General features: G+C 46.3%; 1 protein-coding gene across 1 annotated transcript in view; it reads left to right on the forward strand.

The window, feature by feature from the left end:
• The window catches only part of LOC138582363 (2-amino-3-ketobutyrate coenzyme A ligase, mitochondrial-like), a 222,369-nt gene that overhangs the window by 77,182 nt on the left and 126,732 nt on the right, over window positions 1-18,455 (forward strand). Inside the window, exon 2 of the mRNA XM_069653623.1 lies at window positions 14,001-14,102. The gene's annotated coding sequence lies outside the window, so the exon portion shown is untranslated. The remainder of the gene's footprint in view (window positions 1-14,000; window positions 14,103-18,455) is intronic.

Here is an 18,455-nt window from a genome sequence, read left to right on the forward strand (position 1 = left end):
AGAGAGACAGGACAGGTCAGATGAGCGCATCCAGGGTGTGTCCAGCTGTGTGGTTTCGGCCAGAGGGAAGAATGGTGAGAGAAAGAGTCACAGTGGTTGCGGAAGAGTAGGATGGCCGATTCAGGAGAGTCAAGATGACTATTTAAGTCCCAGAAGAGGAGAAGGTTAGAGGTAGAAGTAAGGAGAGAAGAGGTGAGGTTGGCCCACTCTGATAGGAAGAGAGGCCTGACCCAGAGGGTCTGTAGATAGTAGCAAGAGTGATTGAGAGGGTGGGAGAGATACAAAGCTTGCATACAAAACATTCAAAGGAGGCGTAGGATTGAATGAGTATGATAGAGGCAGGGACCCATCAGGGAAGACAAGTGCTACTCCTCCACCAATCCAGTTAGCCATAGGCTTGGAGATGATCTTGTAGCCATCTGGGAGCAGAGTGTCAAAAGCCGTGACAGAGCTGGCATTGAACCATGTCTCAGTGAGAGCGAGGACGTCAAAGACAAAGTATTCAAGGAGGTGACAGATGTTGGAGGAGTGTTTGACAGCAGAGCAAGAGTTGAGGGTAGCAAGGTGAAGCTTGGTACGACATTTAAAGTTCTTCTGAGGTGGGGTACAGGGGCAGGGCACACCTGTCGTAGGAGGCAAAGAGGCCACAGGTATGGCAACCAGAGAAATAGTCGGAGAAGAGGGAAGTTAATGAGAGACAGAAAACCACTGTCAAGGAGGAGTAGATTGGGTTAAGAACCCTGGGCCATGATAGTGCCATTGCGATAGACATTTAAGATGCATCTGGGGCACTGACCCTAGGTGGTGAGGACTGGCCCTTGTGAGACGACCTCTGCCTCAACCTTGTCGGACGCCTCTCTGAGTAGCTTCCTACTGCTGCCATGGTCTTTATGCGACTTAGACCTCTTACTGGATGTGGTTCACTGGACCGTCTTGACCTACCATAGAGAGGCATGGCTCCGTACAGAGGCGGAGTCAGAGGACCACCGGCATCCTCTAGCCACACGACGAGGCGCCGATGACAATCATGCAGCGTTTTGTTGGAAAACGACTGGAAGACCTTGCAGTCCTGTATAACGTGATGTGGATGTAAACAGTAGAGACAGTCATCGTGGTGGTCTTCGATATATACACATTCTTCAGGCCACAGCAGGCACATGCCTTGAATGTGCTCTTCCTCGTAGATTCAGACATGAGGTAGGCCCAAATGCGCAGACGATGAAAATGTAAAGTTACCAGCGTCAAGAAACGGTCTACATACTCCGCACCTCCGCCGTCTGCAACGGTTGTCGATGGGTCATTGAAAAGGTGATTTTCTTTCATCAGAAGATAATATAAAGTATATCTTTTAGTACATACATGTAGAGAAACAATTTTGAAGACTCCCAACACGAACATGCAGTAAAAATTCTGAAGATGGCCGACAGGGAAGGAGCTATTGGAGATGTTCTTATTGGCTGTGGGCAGTTGGACTCAAAATGAATGTACTAGAGCACAAAAGGGACTGAAAGTTTCAGTTTAGGTTTAAACTGCTCTATGTTACCGCAGATTTCCAGCCTAACCACATGGAATATTCACAGCGTTGGACAGGGGAATTAGGGAAAGAATATCTTTAGACACAAAATCGCTCGTTTGTGACTCTGTTACAACTTGCACACACCCTTATCTCATGTACTTTGAACACCTGACATCTCTTCACAGACTTGACTTCAATTATAACATCTCCTGTTCAATTCTGGTGGTATTTGAACTCATACCCCACACAAGCAAAATAAAACATACTAGTAGTATGGACAATTAAATAACATGATGAATTGGTTAACTGATAACATATACAACATATAATGAATGATCAGCATTATGCATATCGCTCAGTACACCTTGAATCTTCCCCCTCCATGAGTTCACCTCACACACAGAGGATATTAGGCGACCATAACTTCCCTGCACCGGAGCCTGCGTAAGTTACACAGCTCTGTGAATACGTTTACAAGCATGTCCCACACTTGTGTGCTCCACATCAACTTGGTTTTTGTAACACAGTCACTTATTTCGTAACATTGCACCATGACATGTTAATGCCCTTGTATTCTGAGAATATGCTTTGCATTGAACAAGGCCACTTATCTCAGGCTCAGGAGCCTTGTGAGGACTCCCGAGCAAATGTTGTCAGTCAGTATCCAACTCTGACTCTGTCGGCACCGCACCAGTTCACAACAACTCTTCCATCTCACCGCTGCAACCCAGAAAGCATCAGTGCCACGGCCCGGGAAGCATTGTTCATAAGGTTTACTGTGTTCTCAGCAGCTGAAAGAAACAAACGCTCCACCAGGAACTTCAGCAACGCCCTTTGCCCGTGCCCCCAATCGTCAATCACCAGCACCTGGCATGGCCGGAGGCACACCTCATCAAGCCAGCCCTGCGTGCCGATGCCCCTAGCAATGACACCCAGGCTTCTGGGTAATGTAGTCCAGGGCCCTAATGTATGGCAGCACCAGGGCTTATTAACGGTGGCTACGGCCACAAGGACAGTAGCATGCCCCCACACCCCCAACAGACTACCACAAGTCTTCTTGAATTAATATGTTTGTTAGGTTGACTGGGAGGCCGTTGTGAGATCCTTGCATGATTTTGCTTAGAAGACTCCAGGGGGTATGTTGCATTGCCACAGAGTTTGAGTTTGTTGGCTACCTTGAGACATGGTTTTAGGTCTTTCCTGAAATGTTTTGCTGGTGACCAAACTCCTGTAATGTACTATTTGGCATGCCTTTTGCTTTTGTCAGTTAATTGTTTGTGCTGTGCCAGAACTCATACAACTGCTGGTGAAATTCAGACAGGAATAATCCTTTAAGAAAACTTCAAAAGCCCACTGGGGGTGCGGAGCACTGGCGCCGGAGTTCGGCAGACGGATCCAGTCACTCACCACTCAGCCAGAAGTTGCCAGAGCCAAAGCCGAAGCCCAGGAGAAAACTCCTTTCCCCACCGCTTGTCAGCAAGCAAAAATGAACGAAGGGGGAAATCTTAGAAGTGGTCACGTAAGACATGCTGGGGTCTTGCCTGCTGGCTTTAAGTCCCGACTCACAGAGAAGAAGAATCTGATTGAGACCCAGGAAACAGGAGGTAATCCTGCCGCAATGGCTCCAGATCCATCCAGCCAGCAGCATTCCTCTGAGTCTATGTCTGAGTATGACCTGAGGGCAGTTGATACTGGTAATGACTTTCCCCCACCCTTGCAAACCTGGTGTAGGTGGTATGCTAAGTGCTGCTTTAAAGACCAAAAGCACAAGGGTGTTGGAGGGAGGAGAGCAAAAGGGGGCCTGATCCTGTGTTAGCACCAGAGCTGATGGGTGACTTTGAACAGCCAGCCCACCTACAGCCCTCAAGCACCTCTGAGATCACTGCAGGGGGAGGGTGTGGAAACCTAACTTCCACGGCAAAAACCGTTATCTGTGCCACAACGTCTATTGAAATTGCTGCTTCGGCGCTGCAGACTCTGGAGCAAACGAACACGTGCAACAGTATTACAAACAGGACTCATGGGGGGGGAAAACTACGTTGGGTTGGAGCAGCTGGTTTCTACCCCTGCCCTTATTCTTGCCGTGGCGCAGGAAGAAGAGGGCGCCGGGGGATGCAGCACCCAAGATGGCAAAGTGCTAATGCAAAGAGAGACATCCAGGGCTGACAGGGAGAAGGCCTTGGGCACCCGTAATACGTTATGTAGTGACATCGCAACTACAAGCTGTTCAAGTCTCATCCATCTAACCTGGCAAATCCAACGGCAACAAAAAACAGCTTGGAATCAGACCCTAAAAATAGAGGGAAAATCTATGCGTTTTTGACGAAATTTTGAAAAAAACAGAATACCAGAGAAATCCCAAACGAAACTCATTGGCCAAAGTTACTGATGCCGAATCATTGGAGGGTTCCGTAACGACAGAGGATGCCCTAGCAGTAACACAGCTCATTACCCTCCAAGGGGATAGCCCCATTGTCACTTGCTGTGCTAGTTTACCCCCTACACCAACAAACCGGCAACAGAATCTTTTGATGCTTGAGGACATAATCCGGCCCTTAAACGAAGGCACAGTAGTGACACATCTTTTTGAAGTAGGAATGGGGGTGGGGGGGTGCAACCTCTACATTGTACCAGTACCCTAAGTAATGATAGCGCGGCCGGGGGTTAAATTGAATGCCCGTCTCCTGGAGTCATCTCTGCAAATGGATATTGCTGAAATGCTGAACCTGATAACCCCCGTTAATTCAAGACCTAGCCCACCAGAGGTATTAGAAGGTGGAAGAGAGGTCAACTCAGTGACTATCCACGCTAGCCAGGGGCAGTTGGAATGAACTTTCAGCAATTGGGGAAAGCTCACCGAAGCCCTAAGACCGGATGATCGGTTCGGAAGGGCAGAGGAGGTTGAGGAAGGAAGAATGCAGGAGCTGGATACTTCTGGGACCGCTTCCCACTCCTCCTTTGCAGAACGTTCCGTGAGGGCGACAAGTGAGAGCGGAAATGGCACCCCTCGCAGAGAAGGGTGAACAATGGTGGAAGCTCTGAATGTAATGTCAATTCTACCGCATTTAGCACCCTTCTTGAAGTTAAATGAATCTATTTATGACACGATGACGGACCAGGCTACTTTGTTAGCCATGTTGTATTAAAAAATGCTGTTCATGGAGGGTTATATAACAGACAGAAAGGAAATGGATCATCAGCTCCCGAAGTCTACAGAAGCAAACTTTGATGATCATGATCCTCTAATGCCCTCCGTTAGTTCACCAACTCAGCAAAAGGTAGTAAATCCAATTCTTTTGCCGCCACTACAACTCCTGAGTATCCTATAGTGTCATTAGTCATGAGGGATGGTGATGGTCCACAATTTGGAGTTGCTATTGAGACTATATGTTTGGGTGAGTTACCTATAGAACCTACCACCAAACCACTGGCTCCTGCTTCGGCGAAGGCAGTTGATGTCTTGGATAAAACCATAACATATCAAATCAGTCTGGCTTAGTTGAATCGAGCAACAAGTTACTTTCTGGTGGGCCATCCCCCTCCAGAGAGTAACACGATGTTTGCCTGCAGAAGGAAGAAAACACTAGGAAGAGCCAAAAATGAGGAACCAAAAATTGTACTAATTGGTAAGATTGAATGACCTCAAGAAAATTCCTCAGATATCTACCTATCCTGGAGGCAAAAAAAGGTATCAGCCTGGGCAAGGCCAACAAGATTATTAAGAAAACAAAAAAGGCAAAATTGACCCCACCCAATGACCCAACCGACCGAATCTGTGGAGGATCAAGAGACATTGGAGGCATTGACCTCATTGCCTGAACTATCGGTCTACTCAATTGAAGGCAATGACCTGCAGCCAGACTTTATGCCTGTGGTACCGAATTTATGATTTGGCATGATTTGGCAGTTTACCATCTTGAATAATAGAGCTGAACAAAAGCGTGCCTAGCACAGAAGATACATTCCGGACACTTGCAGAAAAAAGAGCGGGAGCCGAGAAGAGATTTGCCCTGAATCAGAACTGTGATAGCATTTCAGAGGTTTTGGTTCCTCTGACAGAAATTGACTCCCCCCAGAAAGATGATAAACCTTCTTTCAATAATCCAGCAGTCAACCAGGAATGACCTAAAAGGGCTAAAGGCCCTCAGAATGACAGGGATAGGGATTGAGTTCAACTCCCTAAAAGAACAACTACAAGGAGCCTGAAACTAGAAAGGCTGGTTGACAGAGAGGGGAAACTACTACTAAGTAAACGCAATGTATTGTCTCTTCTACACTACATACCCAATTTAAGACAAATTCACATGGATGATTTTACAATAATTGAGTTTGTAGATGAGGTCTGAATGTACGCTGTATATTTCACATCCAGCTGCCCACTTCTCGGACAAAGCCACCTAATGGATAACCTCTTTCCTGGAAGGAAGGGTTATGAAGGTCTACTCTGACCTACCCAACGCTGCCCCCACCACTATTATCTGTGGAGCCCCCCAAGGCTCCTGCACTGCCCCTACCCTCTATAACCTTTTCACCAAATGACTCTTTGACATGTTGGATGCGCTGGGCATAGCGTACACCAACTATGCTGTTGACACCCAAATCCTCCTACCACTCACTGGAAAACACGACCATGATGCAGAAACCCTCCTCCAGATATATACCACCATTCAAACCTGGATGGCATCAATGGTCTCTGCTTAAATGGAGATAAAACGGAAATCATCATCCTGGGCCCCAAGGAAACTCTCTCCAAACTCAACACCAAATACAATATCACCATTGACCACACTATTATACCAGAGTCTACAGCTGTCAAAATCTTTGGAGTCTACTTAGACTCCACTTTCTCAATGACAAGACAGGTCAGCGCCATCTCCTCTGCCTCGGCGCACACCACTAAACTTATAACTGACATAAAACCCCTTTTGACCTCTCAAAACTGCTTATCCATAGCCAGAGCCACAATAGGAGCCAAACTCGATTATTGCAATGCAAATAATCTCCTCCTCAAAAAGCATTAACAGGCTCCAAATAACTAAAAACAATGCTCTCCGTGCAGCCCTACACAAGAAACTACCATATCTCCCAGGCCAGACGCGAAGCCCACTGGCTCCCCAGTCAAGGAAAGGATTATCTTCAAAATTCTCACCCTCACACACAAGTGCATCAATCTATCCGCCCCATCCCACCTATCAGAAACCATCTCCAAAAACAACATCACTACCCGCCCTGCAAGAAGCCACCTTGCCAACCAACTCTGCGTACCATCCATAAAAAGAGCTAACGCTGGTGGCATTGGCGTCCCCCACATAGCATCCAAACTCTGGAATGCACTCCCCAACGCACTCAGAGCAGAACCCTTCTTACTTGCCTTTCGAAAATCCCTCAAAACCACACTCTTCACATAACTCTCCCCATACCCTGACTATCCAGCCTACCTCATCCAGCCACCCACTTTTTTTATATGCTTACATATGTTTGTAACCCCATGATGTACCACAATGTACTTATATACTATATGTACGAATGTAACCCAAAGGTGAAAATGTAACGCAAATTTCAATGTAACTACTAAGCCTTCCCCTGTAACCAGCAATGTTCATAAATGTAACAGCGCCACAATGCGCCAGGGCTGATGTGTGCTTTAAAAATAGGAATATATAAAAAAAAGTTTCAAACTAAGACTTGTGGGCTTTGACATTACTCCTGTAGATGACCACCAAAAAGAGGAAGTAAAAAGCTGTACCATCGATGGTAAAAGGGAAGCTAATCCAGTAGGGGAAAAGTAACCATAAGGTGCTAAGCAAAGGGCCTCTCCATCCTATCTGTATAGGAGGTGGCCCTGTAGCCGGTGTTCCGCAATCTAAGGCGGGAGGAAAGGTGCCACCCTCCCCCCCCAAGCAACTATTTATTATAACAATAGGATCCAAAGATGGGGTGAACACCATGAGGAAGGTTGAGGTCCTAGAGGAGAGCGACAAAGAGCTTAGTGAGAGGGATTCCTGGGCATGGCTGCCGGTGGCCCCGGTGTGTAAGACTTCAAATTAATGGCAGCCAAGGGAGGATTGAAATTCCTTTCATTGGCCTCTTGAAACACCCGGAAGAAGGGGAGGTGAACTTGAAGACAGATGATTTGATCTGCCTCCAAAAGCCATGGTTGTGCCTTAATCCAAGCTTGGATGGTTTTTCCGTCTTTTCAAACCCTGCTATACATGGGCCAAGGGAAAGACCAAAATTGGGCCTTCTTGTGTCCATGTAGTGGCATAGGTCTGGAACCTGGTCTCATGAGCAATCCTACCCCTTACTTCCAAATGGTAGAGTTACAATGGTGCACACCCAAAGCACAAATCCAGAAAGGGGAAATTGAATACTTGGTGATCCTGAACCTATACTGGAATCCAACAGTGGAGGGTAATGCAGACTTTATTGATAATGTCTCAGAGCTGTTGGACACAGTAATTAATAGTTTGGGGAGGAGAACTGTTATAATCTGTGGAGATTTGAACTGCATATGTCTAAGAGCGAATGGGGAAGTGTTAAGCATCAAATCACGGCACATGCCTTTGTTAGAAAAAAGAGGACTAGCTTGGAACCTTGCGAAGGACTCAAGAGACTTCCACCTCCTGAATTGTATTTGTCGCCCATTAATGCCTCAGTGCTGAGACACACTGACCATTTTTAAACCTGTTCTGGCAGGGTAGAGATGATAAAACCCTGGTCAAGATGGGTTGGGTGGTATAGGTTACTAATGGGTGGTGCAGGCTTGAAATGTCAGGGAAAAACATGAGGTCTTTTGTTAATCAATTTGTAGGAAAGATGAATGTAGATAGTTTAATGGAGTCTGGTGAATATGTTGACAATGTTCCCTTCTTGCAGAACTTTAGGACCATGAAAGTCTTCTCTGGTGATATTAAGTCCACACACCAGCACTCCTATCATAGAGTGGTGGTGGAAAAAAGAAGTAACTTAAGGAGAGCCTTGATGAGAGTTGCAAAAAATGTGAATGTGATTGATCCAGTGGTCACCAAGGTAAAGAGGGAATGTAGGGCTTGGACCCACTGGTATAGAGCTACACTAATCCAACAGAAGGCAGAGGAGATGTTGAGAGTGGTCTGTAGAAAGGACACTCGAGAGCCACGGAGTCTGCTAAAAAACAAGAATTCTCTTCAGTGAGTTTTGCAGCCAAATAGTGTCTGCAAGGCTGCCTGGGTAGCTAATTTTAAAAATCTTTACTCGACTGGAGGTGATCAGGGTTGCAACAAAAACATCGCCCTCTCAGGTAACTGGTCAATCTCTTGTGACCAGGAGGATATAAAATCCCTAATTGTAAGGGCAAGTTCATCCAGGGGAACGGGATATGTAACGCTATCCTAAAACAGGATTCCGAAGCCTGGGCATCTTTCCTGAGTATCTTGTTTAAAAAATAGAAAGGTGCAGAGACATCCTGGAATCGTGGAGGCAAGCCACGGTGATTCCGGTATTCAAGAAGAGCAATAAGGACGACTCAAGAAACTATTGCCCTAAGCCCCCCTTGATGTTATCAGAAAGATTTTTTTGCTCCATGCTGTTATCTAGATTGAACCTTTGGTCACTAAAGGAGAATCACTGTGAGAGATTCCAAACAGGTTTTGTTCGGGGTCTCAGCGCTAGCCCTAATATCACAGTGCTCTCTATTTTGAAGGGACAAGCCCTGGAAGGTAAGGTGAAGACCTACATTGCCTTTGTGGACCTAGTAGCAGCATTCAACAGTGTAAATAGATTAGAGTATGGGGAAAACTCAGCAAATGGAATTGTCCAAATGACCTGCGGGAACAACTGCATAAGGAGGGATTTCTATAAGAGGAGATTCATGCCCATTGGCCCCCGCGCTGTTCAATCTCTTTGTTTCGGATATTGGGGACAGCCTATCTGAGGCTAAAAGTTTTCCACCAACAATAGGAAACACCAAAATTAGCTACCTGCTATATGCTGATGATTGCATCTTTCATAGATCAGATGGCACTCGGTTTGCAAAGATCGTTAAAGAAACTGGAAGAATATGTGACGGAAAACGACTTGAAAATAAATAGAGAGAAAACAAACATTTTGAGGCTGGAGAAAGCTCAGAGTAGGAAAAGACGGTGTGCTACTTGGTGAGTGGGTCTGAACCAAATCGAAGAAGTGACCAATTTTAAATACTTGGGTGTCTTGATTAACACGAGTAACATTGAGGCCAACACAGTTAAGCTATTAAGGTAATAAAGTTAAGTAGTTGGCAAATCAAGCAAGACTCCTATGTAAAATATTCTGCCGCTTTTCTCTGATTCCGATCGTAAAGTTCTACAAACTCAAGGTTACTGCGACATTGATATATGGCGCAGAAGCTCTATTTCACATTCCTGATTCTTTGTGGGTGGTGGTTGAAGGCTTATTCTGAAAAAGGGGCTTAAACCTTCCCAAGGCCACTCCTATTCAAATTATTAGGTGAGAACTGGGCCTAGTCCAATGGGACTCAAATGGGAATGGGGAGTAATATTTTCTGGCGCCCAGGAATGGGCAATTACCGGGTCTGCCGGGGCTGTAATGCCCCAGTAATTGCCCATTCCCGGGCAACGTGACACAAAAGGACTCTGGCAGCAGCCGCGCCGGTTTTACCGGCACAGCTACCGCCAGAGTCATAATGAGGCTCACTGTCTTTGAGACTGAGGCTCAGGTCAATAGGAGGGGAATGTGATTATTGCAAAATCCGGCGGTTGGGGGGTTTAAAACAAAAAAAACCTTTGCTATTTTGCACAGCTTGGACAGCAATGAGATCAATTTATTTTAAATCCTCTCTGGACTCTTTAAGTACTTAATCTGCAGAGGAATGGTGGTTGCTTCTGCCAAGGGGAGAAAACACATCTTTAGTCTTGGCCACAGTACTGTTTTTAGATGTTATTGTTAAATCCCAAATGACTATTGGATGAAATTCACACGTGGACGGACTGTGTTTTTTATTCTAAAAACCATATTTATAGAATTTGGATGAATGTAGTATGTATATTGTGATTTGGTGGATGAATTTTGGAACTGCACAATAGGTTTGTAATTGCAATTTAAAAGAAATTGGGCCTCATTACAACCCAGGCGCTAATGGGTTAACGGCGCCGTAAAAGGCTGCGGCGCCGTTAACCTATTAGCGCCTGATCACGAGGTCCCTTTGCGGGACCCGACCTTAACGGCTGGTGTAGACCATGCAACCATGCAGACAGGGGCAGGCTGGCAAAACAGGCTAGCTATAACAGTATTTTTTAAGATTCACCTGTAAGCGAAATGAAAATGTCCCCACCCTGGTTTTCATTGGTTTGGCATTGGTTCTTGGAACAAGCCTGTGTTTAATTTGCCCAGCTGGGGGCTGAAGAATGACAGTCATTTCTTGATGATATACCTTTTAGCATCCTCTATTGTGTCCTAACTTATTGACAGAACTTATTCTGGGCGCTCAGGTCTCAGGGTCATTTTGAAATCTGCCTGACATTTCCAACCCTCTATGGGTAAACCTGTTGTGGCTCCATATGCTTTCCCCACCGTCACTCACCCCTTTTGCAATGCATTGCTGCTTGGACCCAGCCATGGAGCTGTATTTAATGTCCAAAGTAGTTTCTCTGGAAGGTGATTGGAGGCATGAGAGTAGTGACTTATCTCTTGAATTTCTCATTAAACAGATAGCAGAATATCACAGTTTACAGGGTCCCAAATATAATATAAGGTGGATTTCTGCATTCTAACCTGTTCTGTGGGACGTCCTGCTCTTCCAACACTATGAACATAAGTATGGTGTCACCATGGTAGTCTCCAAGTTCCTCATTGTCGCATTCACATGGCCACCAGGTATGGTGACTGAATTGCCTTGATGCAGCCCTCTTCTGTTTTTTGGTTTGCAGACATGGGCAAAGTGGTTATTCCTTCTGCAAGATGGCCAATTTATTGCTGAGGAGCTGCAATGGTAGCAGATTGTTTTGTGTGCCGTGAACTCACCTCTCTCTGTGGTTTCATCATTGTAGTGCTGTAGGAGTTGTTTTTCTTCGGCGTGTGTTTCGCGCGGACACATACGTGATTAGCACTTTCAGCCATCCTTCTCTTCACTCTTGCAAGGGCAGAACTCCAGGTCATGGATTGCTCTATGTTTTTCACTAGAGACACTGCCTGTTCCAGTGTAGGATCAGCAGCTTGCGACAGCCTGTCCCTTATCTGGTTACAATTTGCATGATCAATGATCTTGTCCTGAATTACTTCCTCTAGGAAGTCGCATGTGGCAGCTATCGTTCTACGTGTTCTTCAATAGTTCTGCCTTGTTGTTGTTGTCTAGTATAGGAGAAACTGTCTTGCTGTTCACCTTAAAGTAGAACGGTAGCTTGAAAATGTAGAAGGCATCCATGGACTTCTGATACTAAGCATTGCACACCGATCAATGGCTATTCGGTTGTCTTGAGACTTATCTGCTCGGTCAGTGACTTCCAAATAGTTAATGAACTATGGGCCTCATTCTGAGGTTGGCGGTAAGGGGTTAACGGCGCCGGTAAGGGTGCCAGTGCCGTTAACCCCTTACTGCCGCATTACGAGGTCCTTTAGCGGGTCCCGCTAAGGGTGGCTGGTTTTACCATGTGCCCTTAGTGGGAGCCGGTAAAGGACCAGGGAGCTAATAACGGGCCCGCTATTAACATGCCAGTTGTTAGCTCCCTCCCCATTCCCATTGAGCCCTATGCGGGCACAAATGGGAATGGGGATGGGTTCCCTTAATGGGGAAATACCGGGTCCTCCAAGGTTGGAATGGCCCGGTATTTCCCAATTCAGGGAACCCGGACCTGGTATGCGGTATGGGGGTAACCATGGCGCTAATAGCACCATGGCTACCTCCATGCTCGTAATGACCCCCTATGTCTTCCATCTTCTCCAGAGATTGATGGAATCCCTATTTTTGGTAATACCTTTTGGGAGGGTTCATGTGCGGACAGTAATTCTGGTGCTTGGAGGTTGCCCTGTTTCTCCTATAGTAGGATATGCTGGTGATCTGGCTCCTTGTTTCTACATTCTCTCAGGGATTGGGAAGCTTGCAGAGAAGTGAGCAAGGTCTACATACAATTTTGCTTGAAGGCCATACATTGTACGTTGCTGGGACATCACATTGGTGGGAGCGGAGGAGTTCACACTGAGCCAGATAGCTAATGTTGGCATCCAAAATGTTGGTGGTGGCAGCTGAGAAGACTGGACCAGGGTACAGGGGACTCTGTGGAGCTCTGCAGGGCTGAAGTAGGTGGCTTGATAGAAGCGCAATACTCACTGCAGTGCGTCCTTTTTGATTGAGAAGTCTTAAAAGCAAGGTTGTTGGCATGGTGGCAAGGGCTGAATTCACTGCCTAGGTGTAGCGCTGAAGGAGCTTGTAGCTCTCACAAAGGAGTGTGTCTCCTTACATCACCCCTTCTAGAACCTAACCATGGGTAAGGGACAGGAGAGTCAGGAGAGACAAATTAGGATGGGCATGCGGGAGAAAAGAGGGTGTGGGAAAATGACAAAGGAGGCATGGCAATCAAATTATGAAGCTGTTTTGTGCCTTGTGCATTAACGATTTACCCTAGTGTAGCTGAGCAGCACATGTCTTTCCATACAGCCCACACCACATGACACCCACCCCACAGGATGCCAAGCCCAATGAGGGACAAGCTTGTGCAGGGATGCCACACATGTTGCTGCTCCCAGTGGCCATGTGGGGAGGAGAAGGAGGCGGCAATAGTGTCTGACAATTCCCAGAGCCAATTTGCAGTATCCCAACCAATCCAATGCCCCATTTTCAGAGTGAGAATGAAGGCTAGAAAGTTGGATGAAAAGTGACATGAAGTTGAATGGCAATAATAATATTAAGTATGAGCAGCAATCCTGCCTCCCCGCAGAGCACAAGTACCCAATAACTTGTAGAAAAGGTTTGAGTAAAGTTTAAAGTACTTGTGTTCTTGTTGTGGTCTTCAAAATATGGTGTGTTCATCATTCTTGGCCCAAAGACTATGTTCTGATGGGAATGTTAAAGTAGAGTCATCGCCAAATTAAGAAATCAGTGCAAGTGACTTCAATAAGGTATTGAGAAACACAAGAATGTACATTCAAGCTCATAGGTCCCAGGAGTAAAATCAATAACTCATCTGAGTGATTGTGTGTGCTTATATCTGCATCAATTTTGGTGACCAGAGACAAGGAAATGCATCATCCTGTTTAGAGACGCTCTGAATAGTGTACGGGAGGTGTAGTTCTATATTGTTGTGCCCTGCATCACTATCTTCGCCCACATATTTCACTTGTCCCTCCTTCCCCCATGACTTTGCCCTCTTACCTTGCATTCATCCCCACATAAATAGCCATAAATCGCTGGATGATGACCCCTGGCTACCCAAATCCTGTCTCCCTTCTTGCACATCTGCTCCCCAACTGCCCACACACCCCTCCCGTTCTCACGTATCCTGCTCTTTTTTTTTAGGATATCCACAAATCACTGGAGGCTAAGCTTGCACGCTTCCACGCTCGTGAAGACGCCATCCTATACTCTAGCTGCTTTGGGGCCAATATTGGGATCTTTGAGGTGAGTTGCCACTTTTTATAAACTATCACCAAGCTTCTTTTAAAAACATACGAGATTGAGAACTTAGACTGTACAGTCTTATATAACATTAAAGCATAAACATGATAAGTGCATTTAACAATTAACATATGCCCTTTCTTAGTTCAAACCAGTCCTTTCTTATGGGGAAGGACAGTCACGAGACACTCAAAGGAGTAACAAGGTTGGAAGGAAGAGACGAGAAAGAAAAAGAAGAAAAATAAAGTTATAAATTTCGCCACCAGAGTGATCTCTTGCTGTTGGTACCAGAATGGGCAATCCAAAGCGACTGGTTGTTATTGATTAAAGAGCCAGGTTTTCAGAGCCTCTCTACTGGCAAGGTGTGAGGGAAGGAGCCAATCCAGGAAGGGAGGCTGTTTCACAGCTGGAGAGTGATGGCGGAGAAGGTGCACCCTCTGGGCCATGACTTGCAGAAGCGAGGAACAAAGAGAGGTTTTTCCCCAAAAAGCATTCAATTTTCTGTGTGGATAGCATAGCTGGAGTTTACAGTTCAGGCAAGGTACTCCAAGGTTGTTGAACGCTCTGCCCAACATGCATTGATTGGAGTTTGATGCGCCTGGTGACTGTAAGCCAGTGGCGAGCAGGGAGAGCTGGCGCAATATGTTCTAATTTAATGAGGCTCAGAACAAAACTGGCAGCAAATTGATGGACTTGTTGGAGTTGGTGGACAAGGAAGGAATGGAGGCCAACATGTTACTTTAGTGATGGGGGCATTCACCACAGTAGCTTTGTGTGGCAAAATGATGGTCTGGCGAATTTCATTGAGCATCTGGAGATGGCAAACACCAGGAGTTGATTACTGTATTGTTCAGGGGCTAAGGGGGTTGATGAGAGGTCTGTGTCAAGCTTGATGCCTAAGCATTTAACATTCTGAGCGGGACAAAAACAATATTGGCAAATATTTGGGGTTTGTTGGTAATGAGGGGGATATGTGGAGACATGATCATAGGTCAAACTGAACAGTGACAACACAAACATTGATGGATGACATGTATATACAGAGTTGTTTAAGTTGGAGTCAAGGTTCTTTGCCTCTTGTGATAAGGACCTGGGTGGCAACAGCATAGGAACAGAAAGTGCAACAAAAGGAGGGAGCGAAGGAGTGAGGCCAGTGGGCCCAGGCAGATGTTGAGGGCCCAGAATGAATGGAGTATGTTGTTTGATTAGGGCAATGTTCAGTAAATTTAAATTAATAAAAAATCATGTAAGCACTGGATGATATTTACTAAGCCTTCCGCTGGTGGGTGTTGAGGACACTTAATTTATATTAAGGATTAAAACTCATTCTGAGTTTGGCAGTAGAGCTCAATTTTAGGGAGGTTTTTCCGTAGCCTTCTCTTGAGTGGTGTGAAACCATCTATCCTAAGGCTGCATAGGGTTCCAAGCTAAAGATAGACCAAACTCCTTATTGGTAGCTATGGCAGAGCAGCAGGCTTGATTCAAATTAAGGCAGGTCAGAAGTCCGGTTGATAGGTAACGTTAGTCCTAAATAGACACCCCAAAGGAATGCTCTGCACTACTGAAATTATGTTGGCCCTCATTACGAGCATGGCGGTCTGGAAAGTACGGTACCGGTAAGTATGCCGGTACTGTACTTCCCGGACCGCCGTACTACGGACTATGCTTGTGGGAACCGTTTCATCCGCCAGGTTTTTCCTGGATTTTGGATGCACCGGCACAACTCTGAATGTGCCGCTGCATCCGACGTCCTCATCCCCATTCATCCCTATGAGGGATGGTGAGGCCCTTGATTCCGGCACCCGAAAATGGGCAAATATCGGGTCCACCTAACTCGGCAAGACCCGGTTCTTGCCCATTCACGGGTGCCGGCTACTGCCAGAGTTGTAATGAGGGCCATTGTCTTTTATAGGGTTTGACATAATCCACTGTGATGAATCGGAGGTATTCGTCCTTTCCCCCCCCAAGGGGGAAACGCCCTCTGTGAGGCTAGGGAGGTGAACCTGCTCCACAAAAACCTCCCTATGAGTCGAGGCAAGTGGGACTAGACCAGGAGATACTTCCCCATTATGGGACAACAGAGACTCCCGTTCCTGAGAAGAAATTCCTAAACTACCTACTATAGTTACATACATTGGACTGCCTATTATAACGTATAGTGGGACATCTTTTAATTTGGCTGATGGCAATGTAAAGAGAAACCCATGTAGAAAACAAAAGGAAAATGCCTCTTTAACAAGAGACGTATTTTTAACTGGGATGAGTTTGATGAGAACAGGAGAGCCTTGTGTGCAGGGGAAGCCCCCTGACATCATCACACCTTGTGGAAGTGAAGCGAAGGTTAGCCACGGAGCCTGTAACTTTCAACGAGGCAGAGAACACCAGTACGAAATGCCAGAGGCCTGGCATGTGCAGATGTGAGAAAAGCATTGTGAGGAAGAAAGAAGGAATGAGGATTCCGGTGGTGGCGTGACAGCAAGTGTAGCGTGATGGGCAGGGCGCCCAAACTACAATGCCGAGATCACCATTGCGGAAAACCTTGATAGCTTCTGATCATTAATGCCAGTGTACGGCAGGGACCAGGCGAGGAACCGAGAATGAGAAGCCGATAAACGAGAAGAACGAGGAAGCATCCCTGAGTTAGAGCCGAACCCCGCCACCTTCCCTTGCATACAGAGAGGTACCAGAGGAAATGAGAGCAACGGGAGGCCGCTGGGGCAACATTGCCGATCTGAAGAAACTCGCTCCATTTGTAAGGAGGAAAAAGTGTTACACCCTGGGCTCGTCACTGCTGCAGCCTGGACTGCTCACCTGGAGGTTCTATCCACGCTGGCGGTTGCAGAATGGAGGGATTGGCCGGCAGGCTGGAGGTGGTGGATTGCAGTACAGTTCCCAAGCCAGTGGCAGGCATCACGGTAGGACTCCGTACATGGGCGCTGCCATAATGGACCACAGTACACATGCACTAAGGTACAAACACTGCCTCATTGCGCCTGTACTCAGCGCACAGTGTCCTCCATTGCCAGGCAACAATGCCCACTGCAATGATCGTGTTGTGGGAGCAGCATGCTATTTAACCCAGCTGTCCATGATACAGATGCATCTCAATACACTCCATACTTTCACTCTGTTTGATCCTCTGATCCGTATTCTTGCTCTGGATACCAGCTACACCTGTTTGCTGCCTGCCCCTACCCAGCCTCCTTTCCCGTTTCTCTTTGCTGCCTATTTCTGTTCCTTCCAGCATCTGTTCTCTTGGGAACTGAATGCCACTGGTCTTCAGTCATTGTCCATCGGGCCTTGGGGCGGTCTTCTCCTTTCATCTTGACTGCCTTCTGGTGCAACATCTTCATCATTTGCACAGCTGTTACCAGCTTTCCAGGCCAGCGCACTGCGCTGTCTCCATGTTAATCCGGGAACAGCTGCTTCGTGGCATGGGAGCTGGCCCCTGGGTTTCTGTTCTGTTCCTTCCATCCCAGAGAGGGGGATCAGGGTCAGACCCTATGCCATAATGATTACTGGTTGGAACTCTGGAGGACAAGAGAAGAACTAGTAGTGAAGCAGCACGACCACAAACCTGGGTTCACCGTGACCAGGTACCTGACAAAAAGTCAATATAAGACTGTGTAATTGGAACAGTAAAAGACAGAGAAAACAAGTCACGAATAGCCTGGTTGGGAAAGAGGGTTATTATAAGAGGAGAGAAACTCATTCCATTTCTGAGGTCGAGCTATTAAAAAGGAAACCAGTCAACAGGGGAAGTGAAAAGAATATACAAAAGGGGATTGCCCAACCCAGGTGGGGAACAAGCAGAGACTATAAATAAATCCCCTGGGGGAAGGGAAGATACCCTATGAACAGGATAGAAGAAAAGAGAGTTTAAGACAGACGATTCATTGCAAGGAAAGCCTAAAAAAAAGTCCAGCATACACCCAACTCAGGAAAGCCTGAAATTAAAGACTGGGAAGAGTCTACAAGGGATGATAAGCATGTAAAGAATCACGGCCAGAGAAAACATTATAAATATAGGACCAAAGAAAGCGCGAAACCCAAGAGTGTCTTTGAAGAACTACAAGAACTGATCTCAGAGACTATACAAGGAGATCATGTTAAGAAATATCTGTACCACAGAGAAAACGTGTAAATAAAGAGACTATATGAGCAGAGGAGAAGACCAGGAGACTATAAGACACTCTCCTGGCCTATTTAATTTAGTTAGATATAGGGGGAGGGTCAGATAGAGTTAGTTTGTAAGGAGGACACATTTACCTTGGACTTCCTGACTACTGACTATTTAAAAGTTCATGAAAGAGATTGAATAATGTCCTTGGCATGTCCAACTCCTTATTCCAACCC

The sequence above is a fragment of the Ambystoma mexicanum genome, chromosome 3q (genome assembly GCF_040938575.1).
Source record: "Ambystoma mexicanum isolate Mex_15411 chromosome 3q, UKY_AmexF1_1, whole genome shotgun sequence".
NCBI classification, from domain to species: domain Eukaryota; kingdom Metazoa; phylum Chordata; class Amphibia; order Caudata; family Ambystomatidae; genus Ambystoma; species Ambystoma mexicanum.